Source organism: Polyodon spathula, chromosome 13 (assembly GCF_017654505.1).
Source record: "Polyodon spathula isolate WHYD16114869_AA chromosome 13, ASM1765450v1, whole genome shotgun sequence".
Lineage (NCBI taxonomy): Eukaryota > Metazoa > Chordata > Actinopteri > Acipenseriformes > Polyodontidae > Polyodon > Polyodon spathula.
Genome location: NC_054546.1, coordinates 13,359,823 through 13,384,772, shown reverse-complemented (window position 1 = coordinate 13,384,772; position 24,950 = coordinate 13,359,823). Strand labels below are relative to the sequence as shown.

Genomic DNA, 24,950 nt, shown 5'->3' with positions numbered 1-24,950 from the left:
AGGAAGAGCAGAGGTCCTAATACTGATCCCTGTGTTACTCCACTGGTTACCTCGCTCAATATTGAGGTTGCTCCTCTAATCAGTACTTTCTGTTTTCCACATGTTAACCACTCCCTAATCCATGTGCATGCATTTCCTTGAATCCGTACTGCATTCAGTTTGAGAATTAATCTTTTATGCAGGACTGTAAAAAGCTTTCTGGAAACCTAAATAAACCATGTCATATGCTTCAGTTAGTTAGATACGATCTCCCTTTTTCTCTGCATGCCAAATCAGTCTGTTTTTATTGTGCAGTTACACAGCGCTTCCTCCAGTTTTACCTGACAGAAATGCAGCCAAGGGACAGTAATGTAACAGTTAATCATTAAAAATGTTAATACTGTGATATATTTTTTTTAATCTGTCATCTTCAGTTGTTCTTGTGCATTTTCATTTGCAAGTGACCTGTGACATTAGGGCCTGATTGAGCACTGTAGCCTGCAATTTTGAAAACTGACTCTGGGTACCGTTTTAATTCTCGAAACGTATTTATTTTTAATCTTTTGCTAAATTACATTACTTTTACATTGTACACAGTTCTGTGCATGGGTAACATTTTGATTTCATTTTGCTGTTGGGTCATTAACAGGGAATTTTACATACTGCTACAATATGTAACAAATTTAAAAGTATATACTATATTACAGTCCACGTGTCAATTCTTTTGGCAAGTGATATTTTCAGAATCATATCGTTCTGAATTAAAACACTTCTGTTGAAAATATAGTACTATGCCTAAAAACTAATATAGTACATCTAAAATGGAACCCTACTTATTTTAAAACACAGTCCTTTCAGATATGAATTTTTGATTTTGTACCTTTTTTGTGTTCCCTAAAAAAAAAGACAAGAGTTGGAACGGGCCAAAATGAAATAATCAGATATGCGTCACACACGTTTAACCGTCACTGAAGTCAAAATTTTATAAGGTCAGATATGTGAGTGCTGACAGTATACAACCTTTTTAGATTTGCATCAGACGAAACATCTCAATGAACTCATAATTTTGCTGCCACATCCACCTGAGACTTAAGCTATCCCGCTCTGTCTGTTGTAAAACCCCTTGATAGATTTGAAAAGCTGTAAACAAGTATATCAAATCCCAGTTGCCTGAAAAGAACAATCATTCTCCCTGTTCAGTAGGCAGTGTTTTCTCTTCATTCCAATTCAAGGGGGTAGAGTTTGGCCTACCAGGTGTGGTTGATAGGCTATTTACAATGCAATACACAACACAATATATATTATTTTCACAAAGCACTGAACACTTAAGAATAAGCCAAATTAAAAAAAAAAAAAAAAAAACGTTTTTAAACCTACTTTTAAAACTCGAAAGCAATTTTTAAACTCACACAGAATTAATTACCAGTACCTTCATCACCACCTGGTGCCAGGATGTTAAACAGCAAATCAATGACTGTAACTCTTGATGTAGTCATTTTTTTTGTCTCTTAAGGTAGGGCTAAGAAAAGACTTTAATTTATTTAATTAATTTTTTTAAAATGTCTAAAGTAAATTACCAACAATTCATTAAAACAGGTTCATTTTATATTTTATTTTTAAAAACTGTTATGATGGTGTTTTACCTGGTTATAGTGCAGTTTGGGGCCTGTTTTTTTCCCCCAGGTCTCATACTGTTTAGATCCATGACCCTCTTATAAGAAGGGGACTTTATCCATTTTTATTATTAAAAAAAAAAAAAAGGTTTTAAACATCGAGTAGACCAGAATTTCAAAGACATCTCCACCCATAGTTTGAGAGCCCCTGGTCATGACAATGTGTAAAATTTAAGGCAGATTAGCATTCTCTTAACATCGTGTTGCTTATCTTGAGAATCCTTTGCGGGCATATTACACAGATGTACAGAAAATAGTTATCATTACAGAGGGCAGAGAACATTGCAAACCTAAAATACAGATGTCTTTAAGTGAAAATGGGAAGGTAGGAACTTGAGCTATTTGATTTACTTGTATTACATTTCGTCTCAAGAAATTAGATCAAATTATTCCAGTGCCTGCATGTACAATCAGCCATGTATACGGGTATTTGATGCCAAACCCAAAGGCCCTCCAACACCTGGAGATTTCCACTATGTTTCTTTTCTGACAAATTGCATTAAGTGGGACTCCATCACACAGAGCATATTCTCCTTCATTAATTCCTACTATATGTTTTCTGATCCTTCTAGTGTATATTTGTGCACTGTACAGGAAATACTTCTGAGAGACTATTTATTTTTCTTAGCAGACACCATTGGACTCATTTAATACATCCAATTGGCTGGAGGAAGAAAGAAAAAAAAATGTTATGGAGCAATTAGGTTTAGCACCAACATGCATATTTCCTGACTACTACAGTCACTGCAGTTCATTATCCATATATTCAGGATAAAATGGAATTGGAACAATTTTACCTAATGGTAATGTTCGGAATGCTAAGAGCTTAAATCCCATCAAGCAGGTTGAAAACTATTTCAGCCAAAATTAAGTTATTATAAACCATTAGTTCATGCTGCAAGCTACTCATCATATCTGAGATCCTGTCAAAATTTCTGATCTGCAGTATGAAATAAAATGAACAGTAAGTCTAAGTTAAATTGCCTATGTATACTGCAGTTAAGGCATGCGCAGTTAGATTGTAAAAATGGGGAGCCAACTCCAGGACCGCAATATATCCGAATCAGCAGTATAACGAGGGTCGATGAAATGAAGGGTGGGTGTAAATGTATATCTGGAGATGAAGATTTGTGAATCAAACTCAAGCATTATTGGCCTTTTTCACTATTTTCAAGGCACGTACAGTACATAATGTACATCAAGAGATTAAGAAAGTTGTATTGTAAACAAAATGTTAAAAACGCCACTCTAATTCCAAACCCACTTGCTGACTTTGAAAGAAATGTATTTTTGCTTTTGTCTTATGAGATGTTTGCCCAACTTGTTGTATTTTATTTGCTATTTATCACCTTATATTCTACTATGACACATCAGATTACAGTTAAAACAGTGATATAAGATCATCAGAATTAAACAATATGCCATTGAACTAAATAACAAACACAGGTGCATGCCATTTATTTTACCAGCCTTCAAACATAATATAAAGTTGGCACAGTGTACTGTACACGATTTCAGCAATTACGAATGCTGACATAACGTCAAGCACTGATACTCTGATAACACACAAAAAAGACACCAGATAAAAGCAGGGCGGAAGCCAGAGGCACAACAGCAGCATTGGAGATAATTCACCACTGTGGTTCATCATTAACATGTCTCCCATGCTCCGATTTGATCCACAAGCACTGTATTATGAACATTTGCCTAAACCATTAAAACAGGTATCAGAAAAATATTTTGACAAAACAATCAACAGTATATAAACGTATTCAATTAAGCCAAATATATACAGCTACAAATAGTGTGAGAAGACAAAATTACGCTATTTAGATTAACCAAGGTCAGGAAATTAAAGTTGTATAAAAAATGTACATACTCCTGGCTTTTTCCAATTAATATACAGAAATAAGGTGCGACTCAGCACATGTTCTCAAAGTCAAATCTCTCTCAAACCTTTAGTTTATGACTTCAGCCTGACCTTGTCTACACACAATACTCCAACAGCATGTTATGTTTTTTTTATTTTATTTTTTTTACGTCACAAAATCATTGCATTTAGTTTTATCTGCCTTCGTGCCTTAATTCAACCAAAAGAAAACAAGGATTATTTTAGCACAGGTCTGCTTGGGTCACCAGATCAGCCACAATGGATTGTGCCTGAAATCCATCATTGGGTTCATGAAAGAAATTATATTTTTACATTTCATATTAACAACACTGAACACATTATCATTTCCCTCCTGATCAGGGAGTGACGTCAGCAGTTAGCGCAGCGTTATTTAGTTTGATTTAGGCCCTTGTTACCTCTGGCAGTCTGGGGGAGGAGTACAATTATGTGGTGGCAGCAATCTTTCATCAGCGCAGCACAAACCACACTGCCAGCCCTTCCAAGCAAGACTGTCTTTTGTCTTCCCAATTTGTCATTTGTAGGAGAAACCCCTAAGGACAGCATTACATCAACCAGATGAGCCCAAAAATAAAATGTGTACACCTGGCTTTTGCCTATTTGTTTGCTCAACAAGTATCTACAGTATGATGAAAAATACTGTTAATCATTTTCTACCTTTTAAACCATCTACCTAGACACACAAAGTAACTGGATTATAGCAAAGATTGTTCAAATTTACATTGCAAAATATTATTTTGGGCAGGGTTCGTGAACCCTTAGGGATTTTTGCTGGCTGCTGCTATGGAAGGTCACAAATGTATTTGCATTTGACAGTTTTCTAAGTGGATGGTAGCAGAGGAAATACAAAGGATTAAGAAAGCCCTGGCCATGATGACGGAAAAGATACATATCTTGGCATGGCCCATTGGGATCTTTCCCTGAGCCATATCAAAAAGCACGTTCAAGAATATTCTCAGCTTCAAAGTAGCGATGCTGCAGAAGCCATCTCTCTCTGGGACCTGAGACTGAGCATCAAATGATAAAAATGCTAAATATTACATTAGAAACTAGACATGTACTCCATCTTCGCAGGCAAAGATTGAATAACTAAGTTATTTAAGTGAATAACTATTTCATCACTGTAAAATGACAAGAGGTGCACCAAATGAACAAGCATGTCAGGATCATACAGCACAAAGAGTGTGTAAGTAGCACCTTATAAGTGGATCCTTAATATTTGACCATTCTCCGAACGGCCAGACAGGGGGTATTCATTTCTAAATCACGCACAGTACTAATTACACTTAGATGTACTAATATGGGCCAGTCGCAGCACAAACATACTGCAATTTGCATTTGCCTTGTGATGATTTGCAAACTATAAATCTTCTTGTATGTACCAAGAGAAAACATGCTAATGAAGAGAGCTGAAATATACTAATTTAAAATAGCTGTTGCATCCCCTTAGCGAAATCTCTAGCATTGCGAGAGTCGTGTGACATTTTTTCTAATAAATAATGAAAGGCAGTTTAATCCCATTAGATTCACAGTGGGGGGCCCACCTTCACCTCAAATTAAAAAAAAAACATCTTTCTATCAAAAAGCTTTTCTAGCCCCTCACTAAACCGGACATGTTTGTTCGACAAAAGGAAGCGACGGGTTTAAAAAAAAAAAAAAAAAAAAAAAAAAAAAAAAAAATCACACATACACATTTATAGTGCTCAATGTATTTTAAATGTATGAATCATTATTAGCTTTTGCATCAAGAGCCTTAACAGACACTGAGACTCGATATGCTCAGATTGAGAAGGAACTTCTCGTCCTCATCTTTGCATGTCACAAATTCCACGACTTCATCTACGGCCGCACTGTGACTGTTGAAACAGATCACCAGCCGCTGATCACAATTCTTAGAAAACCACCCCACTGCTTCACCACGTCTGCAAAGAATAATGCTCAAATTTCAATGCTACAACCTTGATGTTATTTACAAATGCGGCAAGGAGCTGTATGTCGTTGATGCTCCCTCAAGGGATCATTTGTCTAACACTGAGTGTGCTGAACAGGAAGATGAGTATGATATCATGACAATCCAAGTGCTGTTATCAAGGAGAATTGATGAGCTAAAAAATGCATTCTACGTCTACCTGCAAAAATATTACACTCAGCAGCTACATCAAGGGCACCCAGGTGTTGAAGCAACAAAACGCAGGGCAAAAGAAACCATGTACTGGCCCTCAATTTATGGAGACATAGAGTGAGAGGTTTCCAGATATGCACCCTGCAACGCCCTCAAGCCTCACCAGATGAAGGAACCTATGCAACTACATGAGATTCCTGGTCTGCCATGGTCACTCACAGCTGCAGACATATTTGAATGGAATGGAAAACAGCACTTGGTTCTAGTCAATTAATTCTCGGGATGGTATGAAATTGACTACTTATCAGACATAAAAACTACAACAGTGATCAGGAAACTTAAGAGGCATTTCGCTGTGCATGGGATTCCGCAACAGCTGAAGACAGACAATGCTAGGCAGTCTACGAACAGAGAATTCAGGGAATATGCGCACACGTGGGACTTTGAACATGTCACAAGTAGTGACTCTGTACCTGCAATCAAATGGTCTGGCAGAGCGGGCAGTGCGCGCTGCTAAAGCTCCTTGAAAAATGCTTACATGACGGATCAGACGTGATTCCTGTGACCAAAAACCTGCTGTGACCAAAACTGGAAACCCACATGAAAGAGGCTCTTGTAAAGAAGAGACAGAGAGGTAAACAATACTACGACCGCAATGCCCATTGAAACCAGGCCATGCGATCAGAATGCAAACAGCACAAGGTTAGTACCAACTAGCTGCTGTGCACAGCAGAGCACCACACCCAACACCTACACCAGACTGAACACACTTTAAATAAATTGCCCCTCATACCATTAGAATTAAGATATGTTTTGCTACTATGCTTGTGGCATTGCCAATGCTATTACAGGCACCTTCATGTACGTTATTCAGTTTTATTCTCCCTCATTTCAAAATCTACTCTCAATTCTGTTAAAAAATATTTTAATTAAAATGATCTTCCAAGGGTGGATGGTTTTGGGGTGCTGTTCAGCATAGTTTTTTGCAGTTATAGTGTGTGTGTATGACTCATCAAGTCGTGTTTAAGCAGCAGCTGTTAATGGGTGCTGCTGGATCAAAATAAACTAAAGCAAGTTGACATGCCTGTATCACTCAGGGGAAAACAGTTTTGTGTTTCTGTGGTGATGTCTTTCCATGGTCGAATTCTGTACATTTGAAAAGACATAAAAGTGCAGTATCGCTGCCTGGTAGTGTGCTTCAGAAATGTTCTCTCAGAGCACTATTTCCATTTGCTCCCGAGTAATCAAAGAGGAATTTCAGATTCTCATATATTCCGCTCATGAAAGACAGTGGAAATGTTTCTATATTCAGCCTTGGGTAATCACAGCCACGCACCCTAATTAGAACAACTTTCCAAGAAACGAAACATGCCGCATTAACAATGTTTGTAAAAACAGCAACAGTTGTTGTCCTGCAACTGATACTATAAGTCCTACTTTTAGAATTCCTGTATTTTTCATGCAGTGAATAGATAACATAAATATAGAAAGTAAAACTAAAGAAATTAAATCACTTATGTTTGGGTGGGCGTGTCTCTAAACAGTTCAGCATTTTCTCAGCTCAATAAACACATGGCAGTCCACACAGACCACTGTAACAAGGCAAGTTCTATAGCCTAACATTTGGTGACCTATATTTTAATGTTTATCTCTAAAAAGACTGCACCAGATATACCTCAAGGGAGGTTCCACATTATATATATTATATATATATATACACACACACACACACACACACACACACACACACACACAGTTGTAGTCAAAAGTTTACATACCCCAGGAAATTTATAATTTCTAGAAATTTCTCCAAAACAAACAATTTTGGAAATAAATTTTTTGTAGCAAAAGTTTTTCTTTTGTGGACGAGGAAAAAAAAAAAAAAGTACAAGAAATAGATGTCTACAATTACTTATTTCAGCAATTAATTTCGCAAAACTCAAAAAATGCTAATTCAAAAGTATTCATACCCTTTGATGCTTTGATATTATTGTCTACAAGGTGCTAGAAATTTCAATATAATTATGCAGAACCTAATTCTAGAAATTCCAGCATAGGATGATTGCTGTCATTACCAATAAGTTAGTATGGGAAAAAGTAAAGCGCTATCAGAAGATTTTAGGTAGAAAATTATTATTTGTCATTGTGGCAGGCAAAAGCGTTGCGGTGACGTCAGATCAGAAGGAAGCACACACAAAAACAAAGGTACGGTGCAATGGCTCTTGCGTCGTTTATTTTTAACACAAAAATAAATCAAATATTTAAACAAAAATAAACACTTGCTCACCGATTTTAAATAAAATAAATCACGAACACAAAACAAAAGAATAAACTCCAGGTCAGGCTGGGCAAATCGCCTTTCACTTTTGTTTTCAAATCACCACTCGCTCTCCCGTTCTCCAATTCTCCAACACCCACCCAGAGTGCAGAGAGCTGCAGGCTTTTATGCAGGTGACCATCTCCCAATTAGCAATTAGCAAAGTTAATCACTTTATTAATTCGGGAGATGGTGACCTTCTGCATTAGTTTTATAATGTGGTTGGGGCTTCCCATCCACGCTGCAAAACAATAACAAAACTAAACACAGCTACGCTGTCACACAATAAATAATAAATAAACAAAACACACGGCGGTTTGCCGTCATCTATATAAATAATAAACAAACAGACACTAAACACATTAGAGGGGCGGATGGGAAACCTTGTTCTAAAATAAACAATACTGTACTGGGCTGGTCGCCCTGTTACAGTCATAAAGATGGAGAAGGATACAATAAGATTCCAAAGCATCCGAGTATCCCAATTCCAACAATTGTTTCTATTATCAAGAAGTACAATACTCATGGCTAGGTCTGGGACTTGGTCACGGTGGTTGTGGGTGTCACGGATCCCATGACTTTCGCTAGTGTTCACGATTTTTGCTGTTGTGCGTGACTTGCAAGAATGTCAGTAAACTGTGTTCCATCTGTATATGATTTTATTGGAAAGAGTTTATCTTATTAACATTAAATTTTGCATAAAAAAAAAAAAAACTAGCTCCGACACCGTACTTTGCTCAGGAGCTGTTGCAGCCCTTGACGCTGACAAATATAAGGACATTTTCTCTCTACCACAATGTTCTTAGGGAAAACCGGCATTCCATTAAGCCAAGAAACCTCTCAACGTACAATATGCGGACCAGAATAAACTATGAAAAGAGAAATAGAAAAAGCAATGAATTTGTACCACAACAGATGAAATCGGTGAACAGAGAGTGAGATAGAGAGAGATAGACGGCAAGGCTTCTTTTTATAATTGAATTTCTGCTGTCCTGTATTTTTTTTTTTTTTTGGAGAAGAAACAAAATTCAGAATCAAACTAAGCTCTTCGATTAAATACTTCTTGAAAATTATGCTCACAGTTCATTAATTCAGTGTGTGTCTGTATGTGTGTGTGTGTGTGCTACTATACTAACTGCCAGCATTTGCAGCAGGACATACATTGAAGAGTTTTCTATTTAATTTAAATTATTGTTCCATGCATTGTTTAATTGTTGTACGGTTGCACTTAATTTAATTTACATATCTCGTCAGCCCCACCCTCTTTTTGTTATCGTTATATGTGTATTTCTCACCCCCAAAGTGTGTTACGCTTCCCGTCTGCTTTCAGTTCTACGTCAGATGCATGTTCACCATTTAGGCCTTGCAAAACAAATAGAATGTGTAACCCATACTGATCCTGGGCATCAATCGACTCGTCAGTGACCACTGACAAGCAACCAGACTGTTTTATCAATTCCATAAACTCTTGCTTGTGAAACTCAGCAACTTTAGGTAAGTTTTCATGTCTCAGCTGATGAAGGAATCACTGAGCCATTTGCTACACTCAGTATGAAGAATTAACATAACTTCTGGTTGTCCAATTTTTCAAGAGATATTCAAAACTGTATGTGTTTCAAGCTTCACGGTTTTCAGTGAACTTTTGAAACACAGAAGCCACTGTTTTTTGTTTCTTTGCAAGTAAAGCTTGTAGTGGTACTGCTCTGGATTTCTGCCTTTCTCTTTAGGTGAATACTTGAATCTAATGCTTGTCAACAGACGATTTTCAGTAGTGATCTACTGTAACGCCGGAGGACGTACAGAAGAGCTTCCCTCCATCGCTGTGTAAAACAACTGCTGGATACTGCTTCATGTGATCTGCTGCTCATAGTTTTACTCTTTTTAGAGACATCTGTTTTCTTGTTTACAGTGTATAGCACTAAAATTTCTGGCCTAGATTGCATATAGTCATGTGACAATCGCTGCACAGCACTATGTGCATGGTGAATAGTACACGCAGGTACACAGCAGAGCTCTACAGTTTTATTAATGTGATTTGTTTTGGTATATGAAATACAAAAATAACAATTATGAAAATGTATTTTTATTTCTTAAGAATATTGAAAATAAAAATCCCAGCATTGGGCTAAGTTCACGGTTTCTGTGCAGTCTCATTTGGTAATGATTACAGGGCCTTAATCATTACCAAATGAGAATGTGAATAAAGTGGCCAAACACTAAGAACTGATCACCAACAGCCTAGTTAAGGTATATTTTTCTACCTTCAACCTAAACAACCTGTCCATGAACCTTTTACATCAAAATTAAAGAAGAACAAAAGTTAGCTGGTGGTAACAGATGACCTAGGTGTTTACTTTGATGGGAATGTTGACCCTTTTGAAAACTAACAATTTATGTTCGGTTATCGAGCTAATGATACAGCCACAAGAACCCGCTGGCAGGATGCACTGAATTAACATGGCCAACAGTTTTGGTTTTTCAGGTTTTTTCGAAATGAGAGAACACAACATTCACACTGGTGGCTTACAGAGATCATGAATGGATTCGGTGCAGAGTTGTGACCCAGGACTGTCTCAGAATCTAAAGTAATTAATCAGTGCCTGAGAGGTGCACTGTGGGAGCTGATAAAAGGGTTGGGAGACGTTCAAGTTAATAAACTGCTCTAACAGTTAAGCTCAGGGCCATGTTGGAGATCCTATAACCTTCCTAATGTGTATAGCTAGGCTGTGGATGTAGTACAACAGAACTCTGACCAGAATGTACCTCTAGCAACTCTGCTACCCACCCCTAAAGCATTAGTGTAAAATTGCATGATTTAAAGTACTATCTATGCCTATTCTATCAAGACCGCCAATGAGATTAAAGACACAATATTTAAAAAAAAATAGGCCTATCCATCACTGTGCAAGGCAAATGGCCACAGTTCAACAGCCATGAAAGCCTCGGAGAACAGTGAAAAAACAATTATGAGATATTAGCAGTAGAACGTGCAGCAACAACACACATAGCGCATACTAGACGGATATTAATTCACCAGTGCAAGCTTTATCCTATGAATTTATATCAAACAAAAAAGGATCCATTTATCAGAATAAACCTTCCTTCATACAATGCTAATATGTATTCCTGTCCTATCGCCACCCACACAATGACCTTCATTTCTAAACTACTTTAAAACCCATTATTTCAACCAAAACAAAAAGACATGTGTTTACACTGGATGGATTATAGTACTTGACTTGACAATACACACTGACACAAAGCTACTGGTTGTTCACAACTAAATAAATGCCTTTATTGTTAATTGGGGGGGGTCACCTTTAATATTTCAAAGTTCATTGTTGGAAGGGACGTATTTGTTAGCATGTACCTTCAAAATTAATCGGTTACCTGGAAATATGAACACTGCGGTTCATTTTCTATTTCACAGATAAAGTATGCAAGGGTCTCTTAATTAGTCTCTGATGAGAACACAGTCTTTTAGCTAACTGGAATCAAACACCTGCAGCCCTCACACCAACCTGTATCCAGATCATGCGATTAAGTATGTCAGGTGGGGATATACACTTGGATGCTGTCAAAAAACAGAGATTAATTCTGTAAATGGAAAACAGAAATCATGCATTTGCATTGCTATTTTTAGCGTGGTTAATGGCTTTGCTCATGTATATATACTGTATATATTTGTTGCAACAGGACATACAGTTAGACATTTTCTAAACGACTAACCATTTTCTAACCATTTATTTTTTGTTTTTAAATAAACAATTACACATGCCCTTCACCGCCTCACTCCACCTACTATGTGTGTTATTGTTACATATGTGTGTGCTAATAAAGATTTCTGATTTCCAACTGGCTGCAAACCATGTCATATGGCGGTTTGTTTACTACATGCAATTACCGTTCTGTGGAGCCTACTTCATCAGAAAGGGATCACCTTTCAACATTATGTTTCTGATACTGTATGATGACATTTTACATGAGATTACATTTGCAACAGAGGGTTATAATTCACAGTAACAACCTTAAATTTAAACCACATACTCTGCAGCACAGGCACTCCACCTTTGTACTAGAATAAGACATATACAGTACTTAGAACCACAAAGTCACCTTACCACATACAGGGGCTACAGGATGACCTGTACAAAATAAACAGTTTAAAAGGCCTCTTAAAAGCAATTCCTACTTCTAAAGCTTAAACAGTTTACAACAGCACAGGTCTCATACTTTCATATCAATTATGTTTTGTCTGTGGGTAATCTCTACCTAAAAATAGTTTACTCAGTGATACTGTGGTCTGCGGGAAGAGGTGAGGCATGTGTGTATGTGAGTGTGTGGTAGGACTGTCGCACTTCACTTCACTTTCCACCCCCACACCCCCGATGTTATCGTTGGTTTAAGGAAAAGCTGTTGTTCATCCCTTTGAACACACGATACTACACTTGAATAAAGAGGTTGCGTTTTTCAGAGTTTACGCAACTCTAACTCCTGTGAAAGGAAACAAAAACAAAAAATGCTCAGGAAATGTTTATGTAAATGTACTCAAGACATTGTTAGGAGGGTGGTCAATGCTATCACAGCAAATGTAAGCATGTACAGCAGTATCAAATAAAATCAACTTATAACTTAAATAAGATTCAAATTACAGCTGAAGTTTGTGGAATCATTTCTTAACTGGTCATTAACAAATACATGACATGTATCTGCTAGATAACATAATGTACAGTAATGTGCTAATAGTGTACATTCTATGCAGTAAACAGATCTAGCATTTTGCTCTACTGAGAGTGATAAATACATTTTGTTTTAATCTTATCTCCCTCTCCCAGTGCAGCTGAATTCTCTTCCAAACTGTACAAATGCAAAATGATGTTTCTTCAGTGCACAGGATCCACAAATGTTTTATTCCGCAGTAATTCACTACTGTTAAACACAGCTCCAAACTGTCTTAACACCAGCCCCCTTTGTACTTAGTAAATGACACACAAGGGAATTGGGAATAAATGGTGTTGTTTGGTGCTAGGTTTTCTGTCTCACTCATCCACAGCCAAAGTCGGCTGGCACCAGTCCTTCACAAGACACATTTGTCTCTCGCTGGATAGTTTTTGGATTATATAAGGATGTAACAAAACAGCATACAGACAGAAATTTAAAAAGACGAGCACGTCTGTTTTTCCATTTAAATTAGTTACAATACAATGGACTCTTTGTAATTACTCTCACACGTTACCTAAGACTGAGATTTTAAAAAAAGAAGAATTATTTTTAAAAAAGGCCAATGAAGGCTTTAAAATCTCAACTCTTTTTATGTTAATGCTGTCTTTTTGGTTCAGCATGTGCAGACATTTAAAAAACAACACAACAGATAAACCTCTTGTAGCTTGGATATTTGAGTGAGTCTGAACAACACATGATGAGATTAGGTACCAGGCACATTTGAAATATTCACAGTACAGTATACGGTATAACACCTACGGCAGCTCTTTGAGGCAATCGAAAAAAGAAAAACAACCTTTGATAGATAAATGATGTCAAGAAAACAGAAGTAATCACTCCTGAAATATAACTAGCCATTGTAGTACACCTCCACTATAACCCTAGAAAATGTAAGGCATGCTTGGAACAAAGGTGCAAGACTGAGCTGCAGCATGATTGCATTGGTCCAATCGGATGGGATAACATGAAAGAACACATTCTGAATTTGGAAGCACAAACTGACTCACCGAAAAGAAAGCCCATTTCTCATGACAAAAACTGTACAGCATCAGCTGTGGCCTCAGCTCTTTGTACAATGAGGGTCAAAAACTGATATGCCTTAACAGGGCACACTGCCAGTTTATGACATGTTTCTAAATCTAAATGTCTAAATCTTTTTGGATTTCCAGGGTAGCTGAGAGTAGATCGGCCTCTGACACTACAAATACATTCCAATGTGTACATTTTAACTAGCTATGTACCCACTTGCATGTATTCCCACGGATTGCAACTTTAGGACGAGTCTCATGTGGCACTTTGTCAAAGGTTTTTTGGAATTCCAAGTATATGTGTCAAGGAGCTCCCTTTTTTTAATCCATGTTGACTGTCTCCTTTGATGCTGTTGCTATGTACATATAGATCAATCTAGGCTATACTATTATAGGCAATACATGGATCTGCATACAGTATTTGTTCTGTGGTTTGCATTCACCCACCCCTGAAGCAATATGTTTAAAAAATTTAAAAAAACATTAGAAAAACAAAGAATTACAAAATTCTTACAGACGTGAGATGTGCTTTGCACTTTAGCGCTGCAAGTTTCTGTAAATGACAGACAAAGGAGGGCTTCTTTAAAAGGGAAACACAGTCACAGTGGAATTTGCTTTAATAAATACATTTTAGAATTAAAACATATAATGTAGGGTCTATTTAATTGATCAAAAACAGCAATGCACCTAAATACTGCCACCATTAAAATATTAAGCTGGGACCAAACCTGTCATTTTACTTCCTTTTTAAAGTACACTAAAGCCCCATTAGAGATGCTGGCTTGGTCAATATACCTTTCTTTTGATGATTTTCTCCACCATAAAAAAAAAAAAAAAAAAAACTATACTTCTTCTCTCCACACAAATAATGGCATCTTAAAAGACTTCAGCTAAAGCAATTTTGCAACATTATTGTTTCTTTAAAAAGCTGCTTAAGCTAACGTTGTTTTTACTTACAAATGCCACCTTTTAAACTATGCACTAACTTGCACCAAATATATAATTCACTTAACCCCTTTCACACTGGGACGCCTACCCGAGTCACAATCACACGTAGTGTGAAACTATGTACCTGCATCGTACCCGGGTTTACCCGGGTCCCAGCAACCCACTTCAGGATGTGGGTCGACACGCTTTGACCCGGGTTGTGAGAGACAAAATGCATGACGGCCGTTCATGAGCCAACGCAATAACAGCCAAGTGTGAAGGTTTAATTTCCATAAGGAACATTTCTGTTAAATTCTGTTAAGCCATATTTGTGTTGATTGAGATACAGCATGAGCCAGACTGCACCAGGGATGTAGAAATATTTGCTCTAATCAACATTTGGGCCAACGCTTCAATCCAGAGAAGTGTCAGTAACAAGCTGCTTCCGGGGCATTGATACGCGCATTGTGCACTTGCACCTGTCACCCAGGTCAACCCTGCTTTATCAAAAGCAGTGTGAAATCGCATACCTAGTCGCATGACACCAGGTTCTGACCCAGGTAGAACAAACCAGTGTGAACGGGGCTTAAGTTTGTTTTCAGAAATGTTGGATTCTCAGAAATTTAAGGAACATTAAAAGGAAACCTAGAATTCCTTGTAATGGAGATCACAGCTGAGGTGTGTAGTGGGTTCCCCTCCAGCAGCCAATAAAGTTGTTGCACGTTCTTAAACGTCTGACTGTGGAGCTAGCTCTGTAGTTGAATGGCAAGATGTGTCTGGACTGAATGTGTTATTTTTTCATGGTGCATGACCGTGCACAGCTGCAGATAGACTTCCTTTCCTTTCCTCCTGGTCAACTCAACCCCTCATCAGCACCCCATCCTTCTACAAATATCTGCCTGCCTGAACCGATTAATAAACCACTTCAAAAACAAATGACCTCCTCATCGGATTTTTCAATTTGGTACAAATCATGGGTTGTGATACCTCCGCAAGTCAAACACTATCCTTAACGCTAACCCCACGGCTTTGCTTATTGCTTGCTTTAGTACATGTTTTGAGCACCTGCAGGGTTCTCTCCAGGTATTCTGTACATCCGGGAGGCAGAACATTATGGCCGGGAGCACTTTTAATTGAAAAATAAACTTGCCTTACCTTAAATATGTAATACGAATAATAATTTGAATAATGTGTTGTCTTCCGTTGACTATATCTGGTTGCGCTTTTTTATGTTCTATATTCTTTTTCATGACTGTTTTTTATTATGGTAAATTACTGTGCTTATTTAGGCACTCTGCGATTTGACTGGGGAAAGATAACTCAGGTTTATTGGCGTAAATAAAAATAAAAAAACAGTAACCTTTTCACTTCCTTTAAAGCTTAATAATTCAGCTTACTGCTTCATTTAAATGGTTTTCTTTATGTTAAGTTCTCAGGGCATTTTGTTAATGCACGTCTATTTTTGTTTTTCGCTGTTCTACATTTTTTGAATAGAACTGTTCAGTGCAACCTTTTTTTTTTTTTAACACAACAGTACTCACACATGTTTGGTCACCATCATAACTGTTGCTTGAAACCAGATTGTAATCAGGAAACCTTTGCACTTAAGCATTTGTATGTCAGCTGACAAGCACCAGGCCTTTCTTCTTAAAGACATACAGCCTCTATACATGAACCCTTAATATCTCTCACAAGCAGCTAGGTACATATTTTAATGATATCACAACAAAAGGAATACAGTTTTTTTTTTTTTTGGTGCATATGTATAGCTATTATGTACTACATCACCTTGCAGTACAATAATACGACAAAAATGGACTGAATGACAATACCCAAACATAACCTTAATCATTTTAATAAAGTAGCCAGCGCAAATATAGTATTAGACAGTGGACTGCGCCGTTCACCGGCTTATTTTGAAAATCCTGCATTTACTGTCATTATTTTTGCCGAAACTAATCGCTTCTTTTCTTAGCAGTCATATTAACATTATAGTACAACTGATAAAGTTGTGTACAGTCAGCACTTGGACATCCATTACCCAGACACACATCAGTCGCGTATTACCGCCCTTGTATTAAGAATAAAATCAATCCATTACCTGTTTTCTGATACAAAGCCCATCTCTTCAGTGATACAATGTACTTGTTTATCTGTCACAGGCGGCGATTTTTGTCTTTATTGTGCAGTTGCACAGCACTTCCTCCAGTTTCACATGACGACTATGCAGCAAAAAACAGTGAACGAGAGAAGCTATGGTCATTGTAAAATAAGTTTTAGATACTGTGATGCATTTGTTTTTCAATCTGTGATCTTTAGTTGCTTTTGTGCATTTTCATTTGCAAGTAAACTGTGACATTATGGCCTTATCAAACACTATATTCTGTAATTTTGAATTCTGACTTTGAATATTTTTAATTCTGGAAATATTGCTTTTTACGTTTTACGCAGTTCTGTGCACGGGTAACATTTTGATTTAATTTTGCTGTTGGGTCATTAATGGCGAATTTTACATACTGCTACAATATGTACCGTATTTAAAAGTTTGTACTGTATTACTGTGTCATCTCTTTCGGCAAGTGATATTTTCATATTGTTCTGAATTAAAATACTTCAGTTGAAAATACAGTACTGTGCCTACAAAACCAACTACAGTACATCTAAATGGAAGCCTATTTATTTTAAAACACAGTCCTTGCAGCTATGTATTTTTGACATTGTATTTTTTTTGTGTTCCCTGAAAAAACGGACAAGGGGTGGAATGGGCCAAAATGAAAATCAGACATGCGTCACACGTGTTTAACCATCACTGAAGTCAAAATTTTATAGGGTCGGACATGTGAGTTATGACTGTGTCGCATGGTATAGGCGCTGTTTGAGATAAACCAAAGACACAGTATCAGGGATGGAAATAAGGCTCTTATTTTGCAGAGAGGTTTGATTAATTCCTGGTTTTATTAAGACACACCTGAGCTTGTTAAACTATACAGTCGCTCTACAAGATTGTATTAAAACCTAGAATGGGTGAAAATGCTATGCAACAGAGGCTGTATTTCCATCCCTAAAGTATTATTACTAGTAAATGTAAGAATGGTAATGAGGTACACTATATGCTTTCAGAGAAAGAATGCAATTTTAAAATCAGCAGTGGGTCTTTATTCAAACTATAGTTCAACCCACAAGTTTAAGATTAAGAAGGACTAAATAGGCTGTTGAGTATGCTAATAACACTCTCATGCTTGAGTACATAATTAAGCAGAAGTAGCTGTGATTGTTCACCTCTGTAGCCCCTTGGCTTTTCAAAATTTGAATTAAATTCTGTAGTACAAAAAAAAAAAAAAAAAAAAAAAAAAAAGATGTCCATAATCAGATACAACATGCTTACCATGTTCTACAGTTACAATATTTGCAGTGATTCTGAACTCAACTTACAGAGAATTTGTTGGATACATCTGTTGATACAAATGATCCACTTTGTACAGATAGGTAGACTTGTTTTCTGGTAAAATAATTATTTTTGACCACCGTGTTATCTTGTTCATATTACAGCAAACCAGAGGTGTGTGACACAGTAAGTAAACTAGGTGACTGTGTTTGGATCCCATGTGCTTTCTAAAAAAGAATGGATGAAAACTACTGCTACACAATGAATTGCCTATGATGAACTTACACATTAAAAAAACAACCTGTGCATGCTGGATTAATCTAATGATGCTTTCCCCGAGATTTGATAAATTAACAATTCTAGCATTTTGGTTGTCTACAGTTATCAGTTTGAGAATGGTGGCTCAAAATTGAAGAGGTTTCATTCAAAGCAGTCATTCCAAATCCAGATATGCAAATACATTCAGGATGGTAGGTCAGTCTTAAAATAACTAGTCCCTGCAGCTTTTATTAATTTGCAAAAGAGTTTGCATTACTTTAACTAGAACAGTGTGTTCATAGACACAGCTACTGTACATAGAAGGGTATTGCAAAAATAGCCTGCTATTCATCTGGTAAACTCTATTAGAATGTTTGCTAAAATAAACAGCATCGGAATTTCTGAGATTTCTATTGACATCACAGAGTTTGTGCAGAATGTCATTCCTTTTCATTAGATTAGACCCCAGAGTCACCTGAATTTAGGTTTGTGACTTATGAATTTAGGCTCTGCTTCAAAGCCATGAAGAAGTGGGGGGTGAAGGACCTCCCACCATGGCCACCCCCATGGACCACTTGCTTCCCCTCTTCCGGGACTTTGAGATTAAGGGGTGAGGTGGCCTTTGGGGTCAAGTGTGGATTGCACAAAGGGGGGATATGTGACAGGCTGAGGAGCCCTGCACATGAAAAGGGGGCTGGGCAAAGCCCTGTCATAAATGTATTTGTTTAATTTGTTTTGTTATTTAAAAACAAAGGTATTTGTTTATTTTTAGAACGGGGTACCACTCCACCCCTGTGCAATTTATTATTTTGTATTTGTTTTGTTGTTGTATTATTATTATTATTATTATTATTATTATTATTATTATTATTATTATTATTATTATTTTGCATTATGATTTATTGGTTATTGGTTTATTAATCAATTGGTTATTGTTTTATTAAATATGATGTCGAGAAGCCATAGTTTTTGTTTGGTAGTGTGGATGGGAAGCCCCACCCACAATTTAAAACCTTGTGCAGAAGGTGGCCATCTCCCTATTAATTCAATGTTTAATTTACTGCTAATCGGGAGATGGTCACCTGCATATAAGCCTGCAGCTCTCTGCAGTCTGGACAGGTGTCAGGAAGTGGAGAAAGAGAACTTAGGCGGCAAGAGAGAAATCAAATTAACAATAAATCTAGGAACAGTGAAGGCGATTTGCCCAGCCAGACCCAGATTACTTATTTTCTTATTGTGTTTGTGTATTTGTTTTTGTTTAAATATTTATTTTATTTTTGTTCTTTAAATAAACAAACAGCAACGCAAGCGTCTTTTGCCCTGCAGTTACCCATTTATGTTTGTTCCTGCTTCTGGCCTGACGTCACAACATCGGCTACCCTGTCACACTCCAGCCTAACCTAGAAAATTATTATAGCACCAGAAGACACTTGTACTGTAATTGAGTTCTTCAGCAGAAACCAGGGAGCAATATAAAAATCTATTTTTAAAAAGGCAATGAAAAAAAGTTTATATTTTTGCAGCCCAATGCAGCTAAATGTTTACATTTTAATCACATGCTGATGTGATGCTGGGTTGTCTGTGCCTATCTGTATGCATACAGTACTGTATTTAGCGTCAGTCTTTCTGAATATTGGTAGTTTGCTAAATAACATGCAAGCTAAAATGAGACTGTGCATGAGTTTCCAATTAGCCAGAATCCAACCCATATCAAGTGACTACAGAATCTGCACCCTGGAAAAAATCCATAACACCATTAAAAGTAATGCCCTGAAAGAAGATTCACAGATAATACTGTAGAAGCCTGAAAATGGAGGCTCCCTCTCTTCTGAAGAGTTTGCAGGCTGGTTTTCAATAGTATCATTTTTATTTTTCTAATGCCACTTTCATGTTCTACATCTAAAACACAGTACTCAGAAAAAACTCATGACAACATTCTCACAATATGAGAAACAAACATGTTAACTGTTTGAACTATGCTTAACAAAAGAGCAAAAACCAAATGCAATTACCAAATTAACAATCAATTGAATCTCATTATCGAACAAGTACACTATGTAACGCAATTTTTGTTCCTGGGTAGTAAGTTATTTCCTAATTGCTTATGCCTCAAAAGTATAGAAAACAGCTATTATTCCCCACAAACTTTGCTTTTGTGACCAGGACAGTGATATTTTGAAATGTACCTATTTCCAATGAGAAAACGGGCGAATTTGTGTCTTTTTGTTCACATAAAGTCAGAAAAAAACAACATATGAATCCAAATTAACATGTATTTATACTAAAGTAATACAAAAATGACTACAAAAGATTTAGAAGTGAGTAGTTTTTCGAGATTTACGATTATACTGTAAATCACTTTCATGAATCAGCCCCCAAATGTAGTCTCCCATCATGTTCTCGTTATACTGTCCTTGGTAGCGACGTTCAAAGTCCAGTATATCCTGGTGGAAGCGCTCGCCTTGCTCCTCCGAGTACGCTCCCATGTTCTCCTTGGAGGGACATCCTACAGCCCATTGTGCCGTAGTTCTTCACCACAGTCTCAACCAGCTCCACATAGTTTTCGGCCCTGTGATTGCCCAGGAAGCCCCAAACCACTGCGACAAAGATGTTCCAAGCTGCTTTCTCCTTACTAGTGAGCTTCTTGGAGAATTCACTGCACGCCAGGATTATCTATGGTCCGACAAAGACACCGGCTTTGACCTTTGCCTCAGACAGCTTAGGGAAGAAGTCTTGAAGGTACTTGAAGGCTGCCTACTCCTTATCTAGAGCTATGACAAACTGTTTCATAAGGCCCAATTTGATGTGCAGTGGTGGCATCAGCACATTGCGTGGGTCCACCAGTGGTTCCCACTTGACGTTGTTCTTCCCCACAGAGAACTCGGTCCGCTGTGGCCAGTCCCGCCTGTGGTAGTGCACCTTGGTGTCCCTGCTGTCCCAAAGGCAAAGATAGCAGGGAAACTTGGTAAAACCGGCTTGGAGAACCATCAGGAATGCCACCATTGCAGCCTCTTGATGCCATCTCAGAAAAATGCAGATATGTATCCACTTAGGCAGCTGGAACTAAACTGAACTGGTGGGCTTACGGCCCCTGTATTTATACTACTATTTATATTACTGGAAAGTTCTAGAAGTTACTCCAAGTTTACTCAGCACTGAATCTATCTGGAATGTTCTGGAAAATTGGTAAATTTCAAAATCTCACTGTCCTGGTCACAAAAGCAAAGTTTGTGGGAAATAATAGCCATTTTCTATACTTTTGAGGAATTAAGCAATTAGGAAATAACACTTACTACCCAGGAACCAAAAAAAAAGTGCTGAATCAGTAAGAAAATAACCCACAGTGTTAAGTTTCAAATGTGTAATATTATAATTAAGTAACTGTTGAAATGATTGTTGCGTAGCAAAATTATTTAACTTTTTTTTTTTGGTGCAAGTTAACTTTTCTGTTGAATTGTCCCGACTGGGCTTCTAACAACAAGGAACTCTTTTTAATTATAATATACCAATAGCTGTAGCTCTCCTGAGGGAGGGATTTGGCTTCTAATTAAAAATAAATACCTAAGATTTTAACATTTGGCTTTAATGTTTCTTTGATGGTTATGAAACACTTACTGAACATTTTAATCTCCCGAGTGAGCTACTGTAGATAGAAATCTTGCACATCTTTCAAAAACAAGAACAAAATAAAATGTCTTTATTTCTAGTGTCATGATTTGCAGCTGAATCCCCCAGGAGGGGAAGTCAGTGTTTTGTAGCAGGACAGGAATTAAATACAGGATAAACAATGATGAATCTTTAAAAGATAAATTCACTGTTTTGAGTGCCATAAAGCACAAGACATTGGATTCATTTCTTACTGACTCAACACTTTGAAATGTTTATGCCACTTAAAACATTTTTTCCTAATTTCCTAAAATGATACTTGTTCGATAATGAGATTCGATTGATTGTAAGCTTGTTTGAACAATGGTTAAACGAAAGAAATGAAAAAAGCCACATGAAATGTGAAGTGCTAAGCTGTAATTGCAAGCCCTTTTCTAAGCGTTAAGTTTGAAATGTGTATCAGTATAATTAACTAATTGTTGAAATGATTGTTGAACAACAAAATTATATTCACTTTTCTGTTGAATTGTTCTGACTGCGTTTTTTTTCACTGACAAATCACCAGGTTTTTTGTGGATTCGTTAAAACAACAATATATCTGCTCCGCACTTCAAAGCCACTTTTAGTTCTAAGATTCATAGAACTAATCAATGAAAAGATCAAAGGGTGACGTCACAGAAATGTTTTCATTTACACTTAGTATGTAACATGATGAACTGGAATTCCATATTGTACCAGGCTAGAAAACTGCACTGTACTGTGTAATAGCTAGTCACACCTTCAGGTGCTAGTGCTAGTACTGACACAAAACATTCAACCTAAACTGATGCAAGTTTTTAAGTTAAAAAAGTTAAATTATTGAAATTATTTTTTTTTGTACAACTACTTTTAAGTCACACTTAATGCAAAGTAACTTTCTTTAAGGTCCTAGCCTTCATACAGAGGCACTTCAGGACCTGTTTATATACCTGCCTCCTTGATCACAAGATTATTGCCAAGTGTAATTCAGCTTAGCTCTAATTCCCGGGCCCAATACATTTTGGGAAATGTTCCAATTTAAACCTTAAGGCCTACACTGTCACAATGTTTATAAGTGTTCGGTGGCTATCTCCAATCAAGTTGAGAATGTATTTGTCGCGTACTCTTTGCTGTGTCTGTCAACAGAAAATATGCACTCAACTTGATTAGAGGTAGCCACTGAACGTTTAAAAACATATAAGTCACTCAATCAAAATAAACAGATGAAAAGCTAATATTAACGTATTCAATCTGTTCACGTAGATTCTGTTAAGGTTTGAACACACTGTACCAGAATACAGCTGCAGTTTAATTTATAGGTATTATGTTGCTGCTATTATTTGGGCCTTGAACTAGTGAGATTATTGTTTATAGCATATACATCACAGTGTGACTTTGCTCCTTGCTTTATTGTGTTATCCAAGGTCAATGTACAACCCACAGACATCATCCTGGCTCAAGTGATATTGTAAAATACACAGCGGCAGTACATGCAGTATTTTGAAAACAAACTTTTAAAATTTAATGACAAACTATTTGACTCAAATTATTTCTCAAAGTCTCTTCGTTCTTCTTGAACTCATGTGGGCCGAAAGAAGTTATTCAACCTCTTTGGTAAATGGCTTCAATTCATTAATTTGTTGTTGTTAAGGGCATCAAAACGGTTATTTTTACTACCTGATACACTTTCTCATCATGAATTCACAGCGCTTCTTTTGTATGCACACAACATCAAGAGTGAAATAAATGTGGAAAAAACGACAACATTTTAAAAGGGTGAATAGTTATAATATTCACAATCATGACCAAGTACAGTTTTAGACCTGGCTATCTTGTTTTCACAAGGATGTTTGTGAGGTAGCTATTTAGTCAAGTTCTTAGAAGCTAAAATGATACCATTTAGTTCAAAACTTTTTACAATTCTGTTTAACAATCACTAATGGTCCTCAGTACAATACGTAGTTTGTAGTTGAATTAATATTATTTTTACTACTAATCACGAATGAGTGTATATTTTCAGGGAATCAAAAAAAAACAAATCTTCAAAAATTGGGGAAATGTACAGTACTGTAAATTGGAATAGATTCCTACAGTAAAATACCACCACCTTGTTGCTCTTTGTGACCAGATGTTGATACTGCCTGCTCTGGCAGTACAGGCTGGATTGAGGAATCTGGTACAGTACTTGTGTGTCGCTTCTTATGTAAGGCTTTTTAGGGCCTGCAACAGATTGCAATAAATGTACTACAGGGCAAAAAATAAACTTAACCCAAAATGCATACTTAACCGTATCGTGCAGTTTTAAAATCTCAACACCACTACTGTTAATAAACCACTTTTTAACGTGTGGAAACTGTTGCTTTTCGTGAGAAGGAAAAGGCCAGATTGAACGCAATGACAGAAATACAGTATCTATGTCCAGTCATGTCAAATCAAGTTTTCATTTATTACGTACTTGTTAATTATTTTTAAAAATGTTTTAGCGCTCACTTCCATCGCAACACAAATACACGTTGTGTGACTGTTTTGGCAATTACCCGTTTACCTACCTGTAAAGGAAACACGTTCGGATCATTACCTACCGTTATTAATATTAACGCACTTTGTGTGAAACTGGTTTTATCACCCATTTACTACTTGTTAACATGTAAACAATATATTGTAATCCGGTTAATGTAAAAAATAAATGTCTTAACAAATCAAACTATAACATTAGGCTTCGCTAACACATACATTGTGCAACGTTCAAAAAAAAATAAATAAATAAAAACTGTCACTAAAAACACCAAAACGTGCTTGCAATAAAATCCAAGACACTTCTACAGCATTAGTACAGTAAGTTATCTTCAGTAAACGGTGGATTTGTGTATTCTTTCCCTGTCTAGTCAGTAACCACCATAAACAATTGTACAAAAATAAATAAATAAACAATACTTCACAATATCTATTTAGAACTAAAAATAAAAGCTAAATCTCATAAAATTCTGTATGACAGTTGTTGTTAGC

The 24,950-nt window shown here is 36.8% G+C and overlaps 1 protein-coding gene across 2 annotated transcripts in view; it reads right to left on the bottom strand.

Moving 5' to 3' along the window:
• The window catches only part of LOC121325582 (phosphatidylcholine:ceramide cholinephosphotransferase 1-like), a 66,623-nt gene that overhangs the window by 41,332 nt on the left and 341 nt on the right, over positions 1-24,950 (bottom strand). The gene's annotated exons all lie outside the window — the stretch shown is intronic.